Raw genomic sequence first — 7,128 nt, 5'->3', positions numbered from 1 at the left:
GGCAAATAATATTATACTATATTAATCCACTGATTGGGTGGCTGTGTTTCCACCCAAATCTCACCTTGAATTTTAATAATACCCATATGTCAAGGGCAAGGCTGGGTGGAGACAATTAAGTAATGGGGGTGGTTCTTTCTTGTGCTGTTCTCATGATAGTGAAGAGGTCTCATGAGATCTGATGGTTTTATAAAGGGGAGTTTCCCCGCACATGCTCTCTCTCTTGCCTGCCACCATGTAAGACATGCTTTGCTTTTCCTCTGTCTTCCACCATGATTGTGAGGCGTCCCCAGCCATGTGGAACTGTGAGTCCACTAAACTTCTTTCCTTTATAAATTACCCAGTCTTGGGTATGTCTTCATAAACAATATGAGAATAGACTAATATACCCACTAATAGTGATTAATTTGATCTCTTGGTTAAAACGGTAGTGAATCAGTCTCTCCATTTCTCACTTCTCTCTTTGCAATCAAGAACTTATCTGGGAATGGGTACAACTGACTTTTACCCCTGAAGGCTGATGTGGGTGCTCGCTTGCTGAAGGTCCTCCCTCCCAGCAGCAGTGACCAATGTTTGTTTCTTCTGATTTTTAAAGCTCATCTTTCTGTGTTTCACCTCTGTCTGCTTTGTGCTCTCAGGAATCCATTTCTACCTATCTTCTCCCTTTCCAGAGAATCCTTGGTCATTCTATTTACATAGGACGTGGTCCTCCCTCTTGCAGAATAAACACTCACTTTAATTTGAATTTCTCTGATAGAGACATTGAGCCTTTTTTAATTTTTTTATTTATTTTTATTTTTATTTATTTATTTATTTATTTGGTATTCTTGTCAGCATCTGAATGTCTTCTTTTGAGAAATGTGTGTTCAGGCCTTTTGCTCTTTTTTAAATAGGGTTATTTTCATGTCATGGAGTAGTTTGAGTTCTTTGTCTATTTTGGATATTAGCCTCTTAATTGATAAAGGTTTGCAAGTATTTTCTCCCAATTTGTAAGTTGCCTTTTTACTCTGTTGTTTCTGTTCCCTTGCAGAAACTTTTCAGTTTGATGCAATCTCATTTGTCTATTTTAACTTTCATTACCTGTGCTTTTGTGTTCTTGTCCAAAAAAATCACTACCCTGACCAATGTCATACATAGAGCTTTTTCTTCCTGCTTTATTCCAGTAGTTTTACAGTTTCAGGTCTTATCCTAAAGTCTTTAACTCACTTTTAGCATGGTAACTTATAATCGATATTAATATATAGATTATAGTTAACAATAATGTATTGCATATTTCAAAATAGCTAAAAAGGGGGATTTAAAATGTAATTACCACAAAGAAATGATAAATATTTGAGGTGATGGAGATTTAATTAGCCTGATTTCATTATTTAACATAGAACAAACAACATCTTGGAGAATATGCAATTAGTTTCACCTTCCTTTTATCTGAAAGATAGGTGATTGTTCAGCTGACAGCACAATGAAAACCAATTGCTTCAAAGAACAAAACACTTGTAAAGGTAGGACCAAGAAAATGTACTTTTTAAAACAAGGTTTCCCTTGTGCAGTCATACTTTATAACACAGCAATTCATGTCTATGTTATTTTCTGTTTTCCTGTAAAATTCGTAAACAGAATTTCAAAACAAACTCAGAATTATATGTTTCCAGAGATTTGCAGTACTTGAAAGAGTACACATGTATTGAAACATTGCATTGTGTTACATCAACATATACAATTATTACTTGTCAATTAAAAATAAAACTTTAAAAAAGAATAAACAAACACTTCCTCAAACTCACAGTCTTCTCTAACTCAGTCCTCTCTATTCTCTTCTCAAACAAACTCGAAAATGTTTTCTACAACTGCTGTTTTTCTGCGCCTACTTTGGCCTAGTCCCCAAGCCTCTGCAATCTGGTTTCTGCCATATGATTTCCTTACGTAGCAGAGTTTCCTTGGGTGGAGAAGGAGCTCTGGGAGCACAACTGTCTTTTATCTGTTTTGGTTCTGAGGCAGGAGACTCCTTGTTGTTGAGTCTTCATCATCTCATAGAAACCTTTTGTGCGTCTAAACCTCATTAATTAATCAGCACTCTTCCATCAAATTTTTCTTAATTCTTAAGTTCTCAAGCTTCAATAATCAGCTAAACAATCATGTTTCTCATGGCACGTGTGCTTATTTCATTCTCTGAGAAATGTGTGTTTTCACCCGATAGACTGAGGAGTTCATATAAGAAGAAGCTGGGGGTGGGAGGGATGGTAGAAAGTGGTATAAACACAGGCAAACTCTTTTCAGGTTTTCCTCTGAAAACCTTTAGAAGTGTAAAATTCTGAGTTAGTTTTAGAATTCTGTTCATAGATTTTATAGGAAAAGGGAAAATAACATAGACATGAATTGCTATGTTATAATGTACAACTGCACGAGGGGAATCTCGTTTTAAATAGTGAATTTTCTGTTCTAGCTTGACCTGTGTGTTGTCCTATGAGGCACCTTTTTCCCATTGTGCTCAGCTGAACAAGCACCTATCTTTCAAATGGAAGGAAAATAAACCAAATTACATATTCTCCTACTGTTGTTTATTCACGAGACATTTTTTTCTCCCACATTTGTACTATTTGGCTTTCCCCCCAGCAACATCTTCTTATACATTGGCAACTGCAGTTTTATTAATTAAAAATAAGTAAACCAGTTGTGTTCAATCCATTGCCAACCAGCAGCTTCTCAGAAAAAATTCTCATAATTTTTCTCATTATGCAAATATTCAAGTGCCTAAAATCATGATAGAATTGACCAATAAAACCAGAAACTCTTTGAGTAAAGCTCCTTAATGTGGATTAAAAGCCCACAGTGTTTGGCTGGATCGTAAACACTCTTGATTTATCTGCTAGACGGCGAGCTCCACTGAGCTCTTCAGCTGTGGAATGGGATCGACGTTGCTCTCAGCACCTCTGCTTTATTTTACAACCTGTTTCCTTCTGATGGCTGTTCATCGTGCTTCACTGTGGGAATTTGTGTAACGCATTTCATTTACCTACCATGTTCTCAGTTCCCTGAGGACAGGCAGGGGAATGTGTCTTCCTTGGAGTTGCGCCTTCTGTGTCTGGAACAGAGTGCAGAACAGAAAAAGCTGTCAGTGCCCTCATAACCCTTCGAGGTGGTGAATCTTAATGTGTGCACCTGACTTGGCTGAGGGCTGCCCTGATAGCTGGTGAGGTACTACTGCTGGTGGTCCATGTGGTGTTTCTGGAAGAAATCAGCATTCCAATCAGTGGACTGAGTGAAGAAGATCCCTGTCCCCGTGTGGGCAGGCATCTCCACGAAGGCCCAGGCCGAAGAGAAAGGTGGAAGAACGGTGAATTCACGCTCTCTCCTGGTGAGCTGGGACACCCACCTTCGACTGCCCTGGGACGTGGGTGCTTCTTGTTGTCGAGCCTTTGGTCTGGACTGGAACTACACCACGGGCTTCCCCAGTTCTCAGGTTTGCAGGCAGCTTACCATGAGACTTCTCATCCTCCGAAACCATGGGGGCCAACCCCTCGTAGTAAATGTTCGAGGCTTCTGGTGCTAATAGGCACCGTGGACCAGCTACGGAGGCTGAAACCCTGATTTCCTTGCTGCTGTGTGACACCCACGTCAACCTCGTCCTCGAACTTTGGGAATGCTTTTGGGGACGACCGTTCTGAAGAACACACATTTTACAATTGCTCTGCGGAGAAAAGAACGCTGGCTTTTCAATCACTTGATTGAAATCCAGTATCTAACTGTTACTATTAGAAGTAAAATATTTGGCATCTTTAACCCCTGCCTATATCAGTTTCTTCATCTGAAAAATGGATTTAATGCCACTTTTCTTGAGTTGTGGAAAAGATTAATAATGATGATGCATAGAAACTGCAAATCACAGCACCAGACACATCTTCAGTCATCAGCAAGTGCACTGCCACACCCCCACCTCAGGCGTGCCCCCGTCTCACGCCCTCTCTTCATCCCGAATTGAGATTCACATGCAAATATCTCTCATTCCTGTGTTGATGCTCTTTCCAGTTCTGCATGTAAATGAAATAGTTTTTAGACAAAATGAAAAATGAGGAAAAATAGTACATTTTGATAATGACAAAGTGTATGATGATGACGTTTGTGCATACCAGTGGGTGTGTCTATAGTGTGTGTGGTATGTGCGTTGTGTGTGTATATATAGTTTACTGAAAGAAAGGAAAACAGTTTTGGTTAGAGAAGAAATCAAAGCAGTTTCTCCATGGAACACAGTGTGGACTATATTTCGTAGCGATTTTTTTCGCCCCACCCTCCTCATGCCTCCGGTTTTCTAGTCGACCCTTTCCTGCCAGGGACAGACCCTCCTGCCCCCTTTTGCCACCAGAAAACGCTGCAGAGAACCCACCAGCTCCCAAATGCTAGGAGACAGTAACTACTGCCTAAACACATGCATGCTGAAGAATGCTATTTTGAGCGTTTCTTTATACATGATTTTATTTTTGAAATACGGGTATAACATGAAGGATACACTTTTACAATCTGTCTTTTGTGTGTGTTTGTGGCAGAGTCTTGCTATGTCACCCGGGCTGGAGTGCAGTGGCGTGATCTCGGCTCACTGTAACCTCCACCTCCTGGGTTCAAGTGATTCTCCTGCCTCAGCCTCCTGAGTAGCTGGGACTACAGGTGCCCACCACCATGCCTAGCTACCAATGTAGTTATTTAAAATGCATATTTTTTGGGCCCTAAAACACTGGCTCATAAAGGAACATAGTAATGATACAGGAGTGGGGCAAGGAAGTGCTGGGAGGAGAAAGACAGGTCCCTGGCCAGGGCTCCACCCCAAGCCTGCACCCACAAACCTAGGTGAGGACAGGCACTCCTGCCTTCGCACCCAAATGTTGCATTTTCAAAGACCGCCCTGGCCGGCCACACCCCCATCTGGTGCCTGTAATACCCCGAGACCCCCCGAGACCCTCACAGGCAGAGACACAAGCCGCTGGACATTGAGAGGACGGCAACAGCGGAAGAACACACAGGCCGCTGGACATTGAGAGCAGGTGGAGAGAAGCAGGCTGGCAGAAGAGCACACTGACAGGCACCGGTAGGCACTGGCAGGCACCAGCAGGCCATCGAGGGGCGGAAAGATGAAGGGTTTGGCCGGGGTGTTTGGAGGGGAGCCCAGTCACCCAGCAGCCTGACTCCAGGGGAAAACCACCTTCCCACTGCATCTCCGCTCTGACTCTCCCATCTGCCGAGAGCTACCTCCACCCCACAAAATCTTGCACGAATTCTCCAAGCCCAGGTGTGATCCAATTCTTCTCATAAACCAAGGCAAGCAACCCGAGGTACAGAATGCCCTCTGTCCTTGCTATAAGGCAGGGGATCTAATAGAGCTGACTAACACAAGCCGTCTACAGACAGCTAAACTAAGGGCACCCTGGAACCCACGCCCACTGGAGCTTCAGGAGCTGTAAGTATTCACCCCTAGACGCTGCCGTGCGGTCGGAGCCCCACAGCCTGCCGGCCTGCACGCTCCTCTAGAGGTCTGAGCACCGGGGCACCAAAGAAGTGAGCCGCACCCCCACTGCATGCCCCGCGAGGGGGACAAGGGAACGTTTCCCATTTCAGTAGGGTTAGTGACTGTTTGATGATCAAACAACTGATTAACGGATGAATAAAAACATTTATTATTTGTTCATAGAACATTTTAATTCTGATTTTTATTAACTCCGTAATTATGCTTTTGTGATTCAATTTACACTTTTAGTAACCACATGGTGTAATGTCCCATTGAAGTATTTATTGCTAAATTGCGTTTATTGTTAAACACAGATTTTTCTCTATTTAAGCCTGGTTTTAGAAATTATTTCAGAGAGAATTGTTGAAACACTACAATGGGAAACGAGTAATTTACCAATTGCGTTTCATTTTTCATTCTGTATTTATGTATTTTCTAACTCATTGGTGTGCGTTTGTCTCTTGGTGGTACTTCCTTCTGTCTGGAAACCTTGACCACCTTTATGTCATGATGGCTACATAAAAACGAGGGATAACTGATACACAGCAAAGACTTTATGATCTGGAGGCTCCCAGGAATCTCGTGTCTCACATAGTCCACTGGAAGATATGTGGACAAGCAGAGAGATCAGAATTGTCTTTGACTGACACCAAGAGCCAACTGCCCATCCCCAGGCCAGACTGCAGTGGCCTCATGATGTCAACACAGACTCAGTCCATCGCTTGTGGGGTTTGTTTTTCATCTCAGCAGTCAATCATTTGTGCAGTTGTGAATTTTGCACAGATGGTGGTGCTGACCCTGGATGGAAGAGGTGATATTTTCCAAACTTGTCTTGCTCGTATGGTTTTGCTGTTGTATTGTATGTTTGCACTTCTCCCTAGGGAATGATCTATTCTCACCTTTGAAGGGCTTCCTCATATGTTCTGTGTTGTGTTTAGTTTTGTTTTTATACCATGATTCTTCTTTAGCATTGTGAAAGGCAAGAAAGAAGATTCTCAGTTGTTTTCATGGCTTTTTTCTCATCTGCACACCAAAACACTGCAGAAAAGTCCACCATTGCCATCAGCGCCTGTAAGAGATTTCGGTAGTAGAAAGTCACAACAATGGGCCAAAACTGATTGACCCAATAACTGCTATCTGCTTACAATTTTAAAAGAATTCATATTTTTAAAAACCTTAAAGATGTAACACAGTTTTAATTTGCAACTTACAAATAACCTTTTTGACAAATCACTAAATGAATGAGATAAAACTGGTTTTGAAAGCTTGAATATCCTCAGAGTTGGCCTCTCTAGAGGGATAAGACACAAAACTGCAACACATCTACAATATTTTCTACAATCAATATAGAGCTGTGTGACACTGGAGGAAAAAACATTAAGAAAAGTTCACGTTTTTAAAGAATACATCATTTAATGAAGAAGGTGATTTTATAAAAAGATAACTATAAAAAATCTGATGTCAAGAAAATTTGATAGAAAGAAAACAAGTTGATCGAGAGGGACTTCTGTTCTGGAGATGGGTTTGGGGAGTAGCTTTTGAAAATAACTCAAAAGACAGAAGCAGAGCTAGTTCTCTTTTGTAAAATCATTTTATTTCTCTTCTTTATATGGCAACAAAATCTAGTGTTGATT

Source organism: Macaca thibetana, chromosome 8, assembly GCF_024542745.1.
Source record: "Macaca thibetana thibetana isolate TM-01 chromosome 8, ASM2454274v1, whole genome shotgun sequence".
NCBI classification, from domain to species: Eukaryota; Metazoa; Chordata; class Mammalia; order Primates; family Cercopithecidae; genus Macaca; species Macaca thibetana.
Note: the sequence above shows the minus strand (reverse complement) of the source record.